Below are 15,043 nucleotides of genomic sequence, written 5' to 3'. Positions count from 1 at the left end.
CCGCTAGAGTTCAACTGACACTCAGCCAAGGAGGAGGAGGAGGTTGACAGCGAAGAGGATGTAGCTGGAGGAGAAGGAGAGGAGGTGGCAGGAGGCCTGCCTGCAAGCCGTGGAGGTGTGACAAGTCGGTCCGCTGCGCAGCCACGTACTTCCTGCTTGCTGCCATCGGTCACCAGGTTGACCCAATGGGCTGTGTACGTAATGTAGCGGCCCTGCCCGTGCTTGGCAGACCAGGCATCCGTGGTCAGGTGGACCCTTGACCCAACGCTCTTTGCAATAGATGACACCACTTGCCTCTGAACTGCACGCTACAGTTTGGGTATGGCCTTTCGTGAAAAATAAGTGCGGCCTGGTATCTTCCACTGCGGTGACCCAATGGCCACAAATTTACGGAAAGCCTCTGACTCCACCAGCTTGTATGGTAATAGCTGGCGAGCTAATAGTTCCGCCACACCAGCTGTCAGACGCCGGGCAAGAGGGTGACTGGCCGAAATTGGCTTCTTCCGCTCAAAGACTTCCTTCACGGACACCTGGCTACTGCTGTGGGCAGAGGAGCAGGAACCGCTCAAGGGCAGAGGCGGTGTGAAGGAGGGTGGCTGTGAAGGTTCAAGGGAGAAAGTGGATGAAGACGATGCACCTGAAGGAGGAAGAGGAGAAGGAGGGTGGCTTGTCTTTTGAGGGGTGCTGCTTTTCCTCAGGTGTTCTTCCCATAGCTGTTTGTGCCTTTTTTCCAGGTGCCTTCGTAAGGCACTTGTCCCTACGTGAGTGTTGACCTTTCCACGGCTCAGTTTTTGGAGGCAGAGAGAACAGATGGCTTTGCTCCTATCTGAGGCACACACCGTAAAATATTTCCAAACCGCAGAGCCCCCCTGAGGTGATGGCACTACGGTGGCATCAACAGCTGACCTTGAAGGGCATGTTGGCTGGCTGGCCATAGCTGGCGATACATGACGCCGGACACTGCCCCCAGCTGTTTCTGAGGACGAGCTCCCTCTGCTTCTATCATGGAGTCGTCTCCTCCTACTCCTCTCTGGCTCCCCCTCTGAACTGTCCCCCTGGTCATCTCCTCTATTGGGTACATACGTGACATCCGTATAATTGTCATCATAATCCTCCTGCCCAGGACACCTCCTCAACTGCACCAACTTCAGGTGGATAATCATGCCCCTCCTCACACATTACGTCCATACTATCGCCACCTAACTCAGACGTATGAGGTGGTGTACCTGCGCCTTCTTCTTGTTGTTGCAGTAGTGGCTGTGAATCAGTGATTTCACCACCACCACCACCAAATAACTCCTGCGAAGTGTCAAATGCAGTGGATGTGGCGCTTGTTGTAGCGCTGGTGGCTGCGGAAGATGAGGTTTTCTGTGTTAAATACTCAAGCACGTCCTCACAATTTTGGGAAGTGATGGCACGTGCCTTCTTCTGAGCACTGTACTTTGGTCCAGGTCCGCACGAAATCACAGCAACACCACCTCGCACAGACCTGCCAGTGCCAGGTGGCCTTCCTGTGGGTCTGCCTCTACCTCTTCATCTACCTGGTTTGTCCATTTTGTCCATCTCGGGGGAAAGCTAGGTATATGCAGTGAGGTGAATTCACTGAACACAAAAGGTAGCTATATGCAGTGAGGTGAATTCACTGAACACAAAAGGTAGCTATATGCAGTCAGCTGAGTTCACTCAACCCAAAGATAGTTATATATGCAGTGAGGTGAGTTCACTCAACCCAAAGGTAGTTATATATGCAGTGAGGTGAATTCACTGAACACAAAAGGTAGCTATATGCAGTGAGGTGAATTCACTGAACACAAAAGGTAGCTATATGCAGTCAGCTGAGTTCACTCAACCCAAAGATAGTTATATATGCAGTGAGGTGAGTTCACTCAACCCAAAGGTAGTTATATATGCAGTGAGGTTAGTTCACTGAACACAGAAGGTAGCTATGTGCAGTGAGGTGAGTTCACTCAACCCAAAGGTAGTTATATATGCAGTGTGGTGAGTTCACTGAACACAAAAGGTAGCTATATGCAGTCAGCTGAGTTCACTCAACCCAAAGGTAATTTAAACAAATGGGTCCTAAAAATGTAGACCTAAATCTAAATTCTTCCCAGCCTTGTCCTCGATATCAAGCTTACAGGTATTTGCACAATCTGTAATGAGGGATTTGGAACTTTTGCCCACAGGCAGGGGTTGCCCCTCTAACCTCACCCCTGATCAACGTAGGGCGTTACAGGACTTATCCTCAGCCCCAGATTTGGTGGTCAAACCCTCGGACAAGGGGGGCAACGTGGTTGTCATGAGTACATGCCAATATGAACGGATGTGTTACAACATTTTGAACAATACTGAGTGGTATGAGAGGGTCTCGGCGTCGAGGATGCAAGCCAGCCATCAAAACTTTCAGGATATATTGGGAGATGCCTTGTCAATAGGCATTATTTCCAAAAGGACTTATCGCTTCTTGTGGAATCCCAATCCTAGAATTCCAACTTTTTATGCCCTCCCCAAGACACATAAGTCCACTACAGACCCTCCTGGACGCCCCATTATATCGGGGTGTGCCTCTTTGACTGAAAATGCAAGTCGATATGTGGATGCACATTTACAGCCCCATGTGAGGGCATTACCTTCTTACGTACGAGATACGACTCATCTACTTACCATTTTAGATGATATTAGCATCCCTACTGGTGCCTGGCTTGTCACCCTTGATGTCGAGGCCCTCTACTCCAGTATCCCTCACACTGAGGGACTTGAGATGATCAGATCGGTTTTGACGACCCTTCCCATTGATGGCATTCCTCATAATATGTTTCTATTAAGGCTATTGGAGTTTATTCTCAAGAACAATTATTTTTTGTTTGACTCCTCCCATTTCCTCCAGGTGCAGGGCACAGCGATGGGGACCACCTGTGCCCCGTCCTATGCATGCCTGTACCTGGGGGAATGGGAACCATGTATTTTTTCGGATGCGGACCTGAGTGATCTTTTGGGGCATGTACTTACCTGGCATCGTTATATCGATGATATATTTTTAATCTGGACAGGAACACAACAACAGATGTTTGATCTAGTCAATTTGCTAAATAATAATGTTTTCAACCTCAAATTTACCATGACTATGGATACTCACAGTATCCCGTTTTTGGACATTATGATTTCTGTGAACGACCAGGGAGTATTAGACGGATCTTTATAGAAAACCTACAGCAGCTAACTCCTTGCTTCATGCAAGAAGTTTTCATCCCACACACCAGATACGCAGTATTCCTGTCGGGCAATACTTGAGAGCCCGACGGAACTGCTCTGATGACAGGAACTTCCATGCCCAAGCTAATGATTTACAGCAACGATTTAGGGCTCGCGGTTACCCCCCAAAAATACCTAAAGAAAGCCTATCATCGAGCTTGCGATACCCCTAGATCTACTCTCCTATACAATCAATCATCGGGACAAATTTCTCGAAATGAACCAGATAGGGGTCTTTCCTTCATTACCAAATACAATGATCATCACTTTCAGGTCCGTGTCCTACTTCAGAAACATTGGCATGTGCTCACGGGCGACCAGCGTGTTGCCCCCTTTGTTCCGAGGGAGCCCTCTGTTACCTACAGGCGGGCCACCACCATAGGTGATACCTTGACATGCAGCCACTACTCAGGCAGAGGCAAAACCAAATTATGTAATTGCACAGTTCTGGGTACTTACCCATGTCATTCCTGTAACCAATGCAGGTACATCTATGTCGGTAAACAGTGCCCCCTTGTGATGAGAGACGTTGTATTAACTACCAGACATTATGTTAACTGTGAGACAGAGGGGATAATTTATCTCCTCCTCTGCCCCTGTGGGGCCTTTTATGTGGGCAAGACTGGCAGATCCCTTAACAGACGTATTTATGAACACACTTATGGTATCCAGGAGGGACACCAGACACCTGTAGCCCGACACTTCGCAACTTGCCAGGGGGGTAACCCCAGGAAAATTCGATTCTTTGGCTTGGATAGGGTACACCGGGACCTACGGGGAGGGAACTGGGACGGGAGACTCCTCCAATGTGAGGCCTTCTGGATTTACAAACTTAAGGCCTTTCGGACACCGGGCCTTAATGAAGGTATTGATTTCGCCCCATTTCTGTGACAACAGTGCTCTGGCTCAGGGCCATATGTTCTCTACTTTTCATTATTTTTGTTCAATCTCTAAGGATGAATCTTCATATTTTTCTTTTTACTGTGCTTAAGCTGGCGGCCTTTTTGCGCTCGAATCGGGTCTTTTCCCGACCCTTATATATTTCTTTGTTTTTAAAACCTTTTATGCCATCTAATTTAGATATGATCTCCGACACATCTTTGATGGCGGTTGGTGGGTTGGCGTGGCCCCCCGTTGCTCCACTTTGTCCTTGGTCTCCTCTCGCTTGGTCCCCTATCGGCAGGACAATAGTTTATTTATTATCATTTCATTATACTTTCGTATTCTATTTTTTTGCTTATGATTATTTAATTATATATAGCTATTAGGGATTTATTATTAATGGAAATATTTCTGCATTATTATATTGTTTTTTTCAATATGTACCCTTTTCGATGACTTTGCTGATCCTGTGGGAGGTGGTAGCTATGCCCCCCCCCCCCCCGGCGCGCCGCACTGGCTGGTGGTCCTGGATGTGGGGGATCGGTGTGCCCTGGGGGGGTGCTCGGGGTCGGCCCAGTCTTTGGCTTGACATGGACCATATATTGGGCTAATGCCTGCTGGCCCTTGGCCTGCCTGTTGGCCTTCCCCGTTCCCCCTCCCCCGTGGCCCTCCCCCCCCCCTCCCCTACCCCATTTCCTGTTGCCCCTGGGCACACTTGGCCACGGCTATGGTGGCGCTCCGGTGGTGATGGCGACTGGGCGGCCCATGGGACCCTGGGCCCCACCTTGCGGGACAGCCGGGCCACCCTTTCTCCTTACCATCTATCTGGGGGTGCGGTCCTGATAGTCCGTGCCCCTCAGCGATCCCGGAGCCCTTTTGCGTCGGCCGCATTCCCATAGCGGCCCTGTTGGGGGTCTCTGTGGGTCGCTTACAGTCGTACGCATATACGCGTTCCCTCCTACCTGATCAGCTTGGCGGTTGCGGACGCGAGGGAAACGCTATGCTTGCACCTGTACGCATATATGCGTTCCCTCCTTTTGATCCGCATCACCGCATGCGGATGCGGGCGGAACGCCGTGCGTACATGCGGAGAATTGGATGCATCACGCCTCTGCCTCCACCTCTCAGTCACCACCTGCATCCTGTGGTGGTGGGGTGGGAGTGGTCATGGGGGGGCGTGGTAGCATCCTCTGGCCGCCCAGTGCCATTTTAGGCCGGCTCCTCTCTCCCACAGGCAGCAAAACTTCTGAGTCTGCCCTGATGATGCTGGTAATCTCACCAGTGAAACCGGTTGGCCTCTAAGGCTCTTTTTGTGACCAGACACACTTGTGGTGGCAGCACATGGGCTTCTGTGGATGGACTTTGCAGTGACCAGCTACTCAGATGAGTATACCTCAATGATATGCATTTCTACTGGTGATTTGAAAACAGCCTCCTATGGAGTAACCACTGTTTACCATATGATCATTGAAACAGCTTCCTAGGATGCACCTATATGCTGCTATATGCTGTTGTTTGCTGGAACTTTGAGTTTGTCTATGTCAAGTTAATGCTGCTGAAGGGATGACCCTGGCGGATTGTTCCATGAATGAATTATATCAACTTTAATATCACACCATCCGTACCTGCATATGTCTGTGGTTTAAACACTTACCTGTGAATCTGTCTCAGAATGTACTTCTGATTGGGGCACTAACTCTGGTGAATTGCTTGTTGCTCCTGGGGCTTGCGGATGTATCAGGCTTGCTGTGAACATAATTTTTTGGTTTACTAGCCCGAAGTGCTTGCCACATACAGTGTGTGCCTATCAATCTACCTCTGTGCACCTGGCCATTGTTATAGCTCTTAAATGAGACAGCTTGCCTGACCTGTGGACCTGCACATCAATTATTTTGTGATAACATATGCAGTAAGACCACCTATTGTGATGGATTGAATCTCTCTATCAGCCGTTATTCAGCCTTTTGATCCTGCAAATCACTGGAAATATTATAGCAACACAGCCGGAATCTGATACACCTGTGCTTTTTCTACTAGGATGTCTTTTTCCATTTAGGTCCTGGACAATTGGCCTTTAAAACCAATGAAACATTGAAGCAACACAGTCGGAATCTGATACACCTGTGCTTTTTTTTTACTAGGATGTCTTTTTCCATTTAGGTCCTGGACACTTGGCCTTTAAAACCAATGATATATTTTTCTCCAAGGTTTTTTTTTTTGTTTTTGTTTTGTTTTTTTTGTTTCAATGTTACCTGCAAGGAGTCGCTTCCCCCTCTTTTTGCATTAAGATATTTGATAGATCGCGCACTATCAATATTTTCTTTAGGGGATCCCCTACATTTTTCCATCTGGCCTAGACATGGTGGCACACCTGTGTGTTCTGGTCAATTTTAAATAGATTTACATATATATGTTTGTATTTTGGTCATTAATAAAATTTGTACTTTTATATATAATTTATTTCCTCTTGTTTCCTTAGTCTTACATTGGTCAACCCAAAGGTAGTTATATATGCAGTGAGGTGAGTTCACTGAACACAGAAGGTAGCTATGTGCAGTGAGGTGAGTTCACTCAACCCAAAGGTAGTTATATATGCAGTGAGGTGAATTCACTGAACACAAAAGGTAGCTATATGCAGTGAGGTGAATTCACTGAACACAAAAAGTAGCTATATGCAGTCAGCTGAGTTCACTCAACCCAAAGGTAGTTATATATGCAGTGAGGTGAGTTCACTGAACACAGAAGGTAGCTATGTGCAGTGAGGTGAGTTCACTCAACCCAAAGGTAGTTATATATGCAGTGAGGTGAGTTCACTGAACACAGAAGGTAGCTATGTGCAGTGAGGTGAGTTCACTCAACCCAAAGGTAGTTATATATGCAGTGAGGTAAATTCACTGAACACAAAAGGTAGCTATATGCAGTGAGGTGAATTCACTGAACACAAAAAGTAGCTATATGCAGTCAGCTGAGTTCACTCAACCCAAAGGTAGTTATATATGCAGTGAGGTGAGTTCACTCAACTTAAAAGGTAGTTATATGCAGTGACGCAAGTTCACTCAACACAAAAGGTAGTTATGTGCAGCGAGGTGGGTTCACTCAACACAAACGTAGGTGTATGCAGTGATGAGGTGGGTTAACTAAACACAACAGGTACTAGTAGTAGGTAAATGCAGTACTGGGTAGGTAGTACAATGTGCAGCTCCTTGTCACATACACAGGTGTCACTGAATGTGCTGCTGAATGCTGGTGGGCTGCTGGCAGTGGTACACACACATTATGAATTAGCAATGCTGTCTAAGCAACACAAGTGTATCACACACACAGGTAGTAGTCACTGAATGTGGTGCTGCTGCTGGCAGTGGGACACACACAGTATGAGTTAGCAATGCTGTCTAAACAACACAAGTGTATCACACACAGGTAGTACTAGTCACTGAATGTGCTGCTGCTGCTGGCAGTGGGACACACAGTATGAATTAGCAATGCTGTCTAAACACCACAAGTGTCAGTTTCAAACACAGAAAAAAAAATTGATCACAGCAGGATGAGCTCTGAAAAGAGCTTTTCTGGGGCGCTATTATAGCAATAAGATTCAGCTAAGCAAGCTAAGAAGGCAAGAGCCTGACTAATCTGTCCCTAGGAGAACAAGTCTGCAGCAGCTGTCCCTATTCTGTCTCTAGCAGGCACACGAGTGAGGCTAATGGCCGCCGGAGCCTGCCTTATATAAGGGGGGGTGGGGCTCCAGGGCTTAGCCTAGCCTGATTGGCTACAATGCGCCTGCTGACTGTGATGCAGAGGGTCAAAGTTGACCCTCATAGAGCATTATGGGGCGAATCAAACTTCCGGGAAAGTTCGCCGGCGAAGGCGAACCAACCGATGTTCGCCTGGAACCGTTCGCCGGCGAACCGTTCGGCCCACCTCTACTGGGGAATACCTGTATACAGTGCACAATGCTCCTGTTCGCCTCCCCATAGTGCAGGAGGGCATGCTTCTCCTCTTTCCCTCCCCATAGAGCAGCAGTGCATGCTCCCCCCCCCCCATAGTGCAGCAGTGCATGCTTTTCCTCTTCCCATCCCCACAGAGCAGCAGTGCATGCTTTTCCTCTTCCCCTCACCGTAGAGCAGCAGTGCATGCTTTTCCTCTTTCCCTCCCATAGTGTGCAGCAGTGCATGCTTTTCCTCTCCCCATAGAGCAGCAGTGCATGCTTTTCATCTTCCCACTCCATAGAACAGTACTCTCTGAATCCTGCTTATCATAGCCCAACTTCCACTCTGTACTGAGATCACTGCACAGATGAGAGGAATATCTGATCAACCCCGATGGGCCGGAATTTATAACCACATTTTACAGTTTAGGGCCCTTACACATTGAAACATGCACTAACGCAAACTAACGGTTTGGAAAAAACCTCAAACCGCTGGTGTGCACCAGCCCATTGAAATACATTAGCCAAGCGTTTTCACTGGCGGATGTGGCTGGCAGATTGCTGCTAAAACCGCTCAGTGTGCACTGGGCCTAAGTCAGTCAATCAGAGCTGGGGGTCCCTGGGCATAAATTACCATGGAGCCACCCTGACCTACAATCACCCCCCCCTTCAAATGTAGCATTAGGTGACCCCTTTGTGTCATCGTCGTCCCCCAAAGATAGTATGGAGCCACAGAGCCAATTGACAGCCCCCTAGTCTCCCCTTAGGCCGGGTTGCTGCAGGGTACTTGGTGTGGAGCGCACTCACCTGTCTGGCCAGCACAATGCCTGTGTCTTTCCATCCCACAGGCATGTAACTACTCACCTGACATGCCGCCGGGTCACAGAGAACAGGTGACGGTGTTTGGGGATGTAGACAGGACACAGGAGGTAGCGCTATTAGCATGCATGAGTGGGGCCGTCATACGTCTCTGGGGCAACTGCCCAGTTGTGTCTCTAGACAAGCACTGGCTCTGCAGTCGGTATTTTTATAGGCAAAGTTACTATAACAGAGAGATCAGGCAGATGTACTCAGTCTATCAGGTACTCGATGCATGTAGAATAGTCACCTTGTGATTGGCCTGGAGAAAGGAGTCAGTACAGGAAGTCCTGTATAGCGGCCTTCTGCTTCTGGAACTGCTCCAGCGTCATCTTCACACTGATGTCCATGGGAATCGTCACCTGCAATATAGAAAGGCACCTCTCAGTGGCTTGTGCTGCTGCAGTTCCCTGCGAGTGGCAGAGGCTACAGCTTGTGCAGACAAACATACATTTCATCATTGTGATCATTGTAGGTGACAGTGTGACAAGCCTTCTCTGTACAGGCAAGCATTCCCAGCTGAGCAGCATCTTGTGTGCAATAATTCTGTATGGAGAGGTCCTGGCTTTAGGCCTGGAACCCACTAAGAATTGCTGCAGCGCTGTGCGCAGCGATTCCTAGTGCGTTTGGGATCATGATTCCCAGATGCTTAGAAGCGAGGTACAGTAAAGTGTACAGCGCTTCTGATTAGCAAGTCACGTGTTTTTTTTTTTTTAATAAAACTTTATTATACTTACCAGGTATCTGACTTCTGTCCATTGCCCCGCCCCCTAATGGTTATAGGAGTTTCTCTAGGGCCAAAGAGAATCACCTGTGACCTCTTCATTTAGGGGGCGGGGCGGGGCAGAAGGCACATGGTGAGTGTAATAACGTTTTTATTTTCAATCGTTGTCGGTCCCACAAAGCACTGCAAAATCACTTTGCAAAAGCGATTTTGCAGCACTTATATACTTAGCATTGAGTACTAACGTGCTCAAAATGCTACAAGCCCTGCAATTGCCCCTAATCTCAATTTCCCCTCCCCTCACTTTCAATGGCAAAGGTTTTTTTGGGAATCGTTGGCGATTCCAAAATGCTGCCATAAATGCGCTAGTGGGTCCCATCCCTTAGAGAGATTTGGTAGCAATCGACTAGAAAAGCCAGTGCATCCCATGCTGTCTCCTCTCTCTCCAGGCCCCCCAAAATGTCATGTAATGTTATGCAGCTTCAAGTTGGACTAATAAAAACTGACATCGTTTTTCAGATTGTATCAATTCCAAGCTGCAAATAATTTATATGAAATTTTAATGCAAGGAGAAATTATTTGCATGCGATCAATCATCCCTTGTAATCACCTTCCCCCTGTGCTGCTGACAATAACTTCAGCTCAGTAGCCTCATTTTGCTATCTAGGTCCTCCCTGCAGAGCATGAAACAGAGCGTATCATGAAACAGCCAGGCAATTTGCATTGTTTAACCTCCTGGGCGGTATGCCAGACACTGTGTCAGGCAAGTGAATTGTGCTAAAAGCAGTATGCCCAACACAGTGTAGTGCATGCTGCTCAGAAGGTTTTCTGCAGTATTGTGTCCCCCCCAGGACAAGTAAAATAGCTTTAGCTGATCCAGTACAGCTGCCCCTGCCCCCCCCCCCCCCCCCCTGGAATCTCCAGCACTGGGCCATTTACCTACCGTGCCTCCAGCCAGCGCCGATCACATCACCTCCGCCGCACAGCTCCGGTCTAGAATGTCAGGAGCATCGGGACTCGGCGATGTGATACCATGATGTAATCAACATCAGGACATCACGGAAGTAAGTGACGTCACATCGCCAAGTACCAATGCTCCCGCAATTCAAGACCGGAGCTGTGCGGCGGAGGTGATGCGATCTGTGCTGGCTGGAGGCACGGTAAGTAAATGGCACAGTGCTGGGGATCGCAGGGGGGCTGGGGCAGCTGTACTGAGACAGCTACAGCTGGCTATACTTAGGAAGCTATAGCTGGCTACACTGGAGGCACCTATACTGAGGCAGCTATAGCTGGCTATACTGGGGAAGCTATAGCTGGCTATACTGGAGACACTTATACAGCGGGCACCTATACCCCTCTAGCTATAAAGCAAGCACCTATACCTGGATACCTATTTGGTGGGCACCTATACCTGACTAGCTATACAGCAGGCACCTATACCCCACTAGCTATACAGCAGGCACCTATACCCCACTAGCTATACAGCAGGCACCTATACCCCTCTAGCTATACAGCAAGCACCTATACCTGAATACCTATTTGGTGGGCACCTATACCTGACTAGCTATACAGCAGGCACCTATACCCCACTAGCTATACAGCAGGCACCTATACCCCACTAGCTATACAGCAGGCACCTATACCCCTCTAGCTATACAGCAAGCACCTATACCTGAATACCTATTTGGCGGGCACCTATACCCGACTAGCTATACAGCGGGCACCTATACCCCACTAGCTATACAGCAGGCACCTATACCCCACTAGCTATACAGCGGGCACCTATCTATACCCCACCAGCTATACAGCGGGCACCTATACCTTGATACCGATATGGCGGGCATCTATACCCCACTAGCTATACAGCTGGCACCTATAACGCATTAGCTATACAGCTGCACCTAAACCCCACGAGCTATATAGTGGGCGCTTATACCTGGATATCTATATGGCAAGCACCTATACCCAACTAGCTATACAAAGTGCAGCTATACCTGGCTAGCTATACAGCGGGCACCTATACCTGGCTAGCTATACAGCTGGAACCTATACCTGGATACCTATACAGCGGGCACCTATACCTGGCTCTGTGCAGGGGACACCTATACCTGGATATCTATACTGGGGGGGCTAAATACCACATTGCAAATAACATTCTGAAGATGGATGGGCATCACACGGTGGCCGAGGCAGGATGGATAATGTATACATGCGTACACGGGGGGGGGGTACATTTATATATAAGAGGACAGAGGCAGATGCGGGAAGCTCAGCCGATTCCTGAGAGATTTCATGCTGAAATCATTTAGGAATTGGCCTGCGGTGTATAGGCAGCCGACAGATCTCTCTCTCTCTTTGATCTCTTTTGATTTGATCAGAGAGAGATTTGTCTCTTGGTCGAGTCTGCCCATCATTGCTAGATGTATGGCTACCTTTACATTTTTATTAGTGCAGCTTGAGCAGCTGAAGCTTGGAAGTATAAATGATTAGATATTTTGGGGAGTCATTTTGAAATTTAGTTTAGATTTTGTGTGTCAAGGTTTTATTAAACTCAAAATGTATACTAGACCCTTGCTTGACACATTTTGGTAAGTTACAGGAAAAATGGTTCTGAAAATTAACTCGATCACTTTTTGCACAGAAATCCAGCAGAAACTGAACGCCAGGGAGATTAGGGCTAGGTTTCCACTTGTGCGTTTTGTGTCAGATTTTTCTCTCAGAAAATTTGCATTGATTTGGCAACTTATGGTAGTGAATGGGGCTGTTTCCATGCAATGCAAATTTTCGTCAGTGTTTGTATGCGTGAAAAAAAAAATCGGAGGTCCTACATTTTTTGGGGGACGTTGCGTACGATTCGCGTACAATGCCTTGCATTGGCAATGTGAATTTTCACGTAATCTAAGGTTACAGGAACTTGTCAGCAGTCCTGACTAGGCTGGTACTAGGCACATGATGTTACATTATTTGATTAATGTGAATTGTCGCGTACGAAAATTCGCATAAAAACTTGTACAAATTTGCAAGCGATTTTTCCCCAATCAGATCCTATAAGATTTTTTGGATGTGAAAATGTCATGCTACACTGGAAACGTAGCCTAAAGGGAACAAAGCACCACTTTTTGTTTCCTGGCTTCTAATAGCCAAAGGAGCTGCCATGTCCCCCCCCCCCCTTCTAGCTGCCCAATATTTATCCAGAAGAAGGTGTGAAAATAGCATCTATGACTTCTGTAAACCCTTTAAAGCACAGTGTGTAATCTAACACCCCCCCCCCCCATGCTGATTAGAAGCATTCTGTCAGCTCTGCTAATGTGTGCAACACAATAATCACAGCAGTCTTTATGTGCCGGAAATGTCTGCGGTTGGGCCAGCCTCAGACGTAGGATAATGAGGGTCTCTGCTAAACTTTTAAATGTAAAAATAAGAGGTACATTTTTATTTTTTTTATTAATTTATTAATGAGTCACATGTTGGGATGCATATTTAAAGAGACTCTGAAGTCTCTTAAAAATCCTTTTTTTTATTACAAAATCCTGTTTAACATGTTAGCAGCTCTGCCTCCATTCGCGTCTATCAGCGGCGTATTTCCGCCTCTCCCCTGCCCCTCTCAGTGAAGGAAGACTGAGAGGGGTGAGGGAGAGGCGGCGATCCGGGCTGACAGACGCGCTGAGAGGCAGAGCTGCGGCTCATTGCTCTGCCTCTCACGGAAGCGATGCCCGGATTGCCCCCCGGGGAGTTTGGAGGAATTTAGTGAGATTACAGCGGCGGGGATGCAGCGGTTTAGGTAGGGCTAATATGTTAAACAGGATGTTGTAATGAAACGAGGATTTTTAAGAGACTTCAGAGTCTCTTTAACCGCCTTAGCGGTATGGACGAGCTTAGCTCGTCCATTACCGCCAGAGGGTGCCACTCAGGCCCTGCTGGGCCGATTTTCATTAAATAAAAAGCAGCACACGCAGCCGGCACTTTGCCAGCCGCATGTGCTGCCTGATCGCCGCCGCTCTGCGGCGAAAGAGGGTCCCCCCAGCCGCCTGAGCCCTGCGCAGCCGGAACAAATAGTTCCGGCCAGCGCTAAGGGCTGGATCAGAGGCGGCTGACGTTGCAGCCTTCCTTGTTACTTATGCTTGCCGGAGGCGATCAGAAGAACGCCTCCGGAGCGCCCTCTAGTGGGCTTTCATGCAGCTAACTTTCAGTTGGCTGCATGAAATAGTTTTTTTTTTATAAAAAAAAAACCCTCCCGCAGCCGCCCTGGCGATCTCAATAGAACGCCAGGGTGGTTAAAGTACTACTGAGATGCCCTTGGTGCTACAAATGGTGCTTGGTTCACTTTGAAGAAAGTAAATATGGCAGCCTCCATATCCCTCTCAGTTCAGGTGTCCCATCATTACATAAGACAGAGGAACATGCACCTAATAAGGAGGAACAATGAGAAATACATCCAAGTTGATGCTACTGTCATGCAGATTGGGCTTGCTGATGCTGGTGGATTGACTGGCCTAATTCCAAGCAGCAAAAATACACATAAAGCTAAATGGAGATACAACAGAGCAAGATAAACCAACCCTGACATTGCTTTGCTCTTCAGACAGGTCCTCTTCACCATCCAGATCCCTGTGGTTATTAGCCTTGTACATGAGCCTCTTCCGGGTCTTCTTTCCCTGGGTAAAGAAGAATGAAAATGAAACGGTAATCATCCCTAAACTGCAACACTAAACAATCACAAATGATCCAATCAGCTGACAGAATTGTAAAGTGTATATAAAGTGTATATTCAGTCTAAACAGGAGCAGGAAAAAAAGGGCGCTAATGCATTTAAAGTTAATACAGCGCCCAACGCAGAGAAAAGTGCGCTGATAAATATTATTTTCAACATTAGAACATTAAAGTTTTTGAAATATATTGTTTTAGAAACTTGCAACGTTATAGTTTTTGTTATATTATTTCGTTAGACATGTAGAAACGATAATATATTTGATAATGTAAAATCTGTACATTCAAAGACCTGGAACCCACTAAGGGCTGGAACCCACTAGAGCGATTTTCTGTGCGTTTAGGGAGCGATTCAAACCGCTAGTGATTTCCCTAAACCCTCAGATGTTAATGGATGGGCCAAATTCCACTGGAGCAATTGCGATTACCAAATCACAAAACGTAAGACATGCAGCGTTTTTCACGTTTAGCGTTAGCGTTTCTGCAATGTAAAGTATATAAACGCTGGCGAAATCGCTAATCAAAACCTGCACAGAGCAATTTTGCTAGCGTTTTGAAATGACTGCACACTGTAACAAAATGAAAATTAATTGAAAGGACCAATCAGAATTTAACATGCTAATCGCTACTTTCCTTGTGGTTTTGGGTCACCCTGAGCTGCTTGGTTAATGCTAAATGCTATAAAACTTTATTAT

General features: G+C 47.3%; 1 long non-coding RNA gene across 1 annotated transcript; it reads right to left on the bottom strand.

The window, feature by feature from the left end:
• Positions 1-5,820: 5,820 nt before the first annotated feature.
• Positions 5,821-14,291, bottom strand: LOC137531725 (uncharacterized). The gene is made up of 3 exons (XR_011023721.1): positions 14,201-14,291; positions 9,168-9,279; positions 5,821-5,880 (listed from the first exon to the last, which is right to left on the bottom strand). It is a non-coding gene; the product is annotated as an uncharacterized lncRNA (long non-coding RNA).
• Between the last annotated feature and the right edge of the window lie 752 nt (positions 14,292-15,043).

This window comes from Hyperolius riggenbachi, chromosome 9 (genome assembly GCF_040937935.1).
Source record: "Hyperolius riggenbachi isolate aHypRig1 chromosome 9, aHypRig1.pri, whole genome shotgun sequence".
Classification (NCBI taxonomy): domain Eukaryota; kingdom Metazoa; phylum Chordata; class Amphibia; order Anura; family Hyperoliidae; genus Hyperolius; species Hyperolius riggenbachi.
Note: the sequence above shows the minus strand (reverse complement) of the source record. Positions and strands in the feature narration are given on the sequence as shown.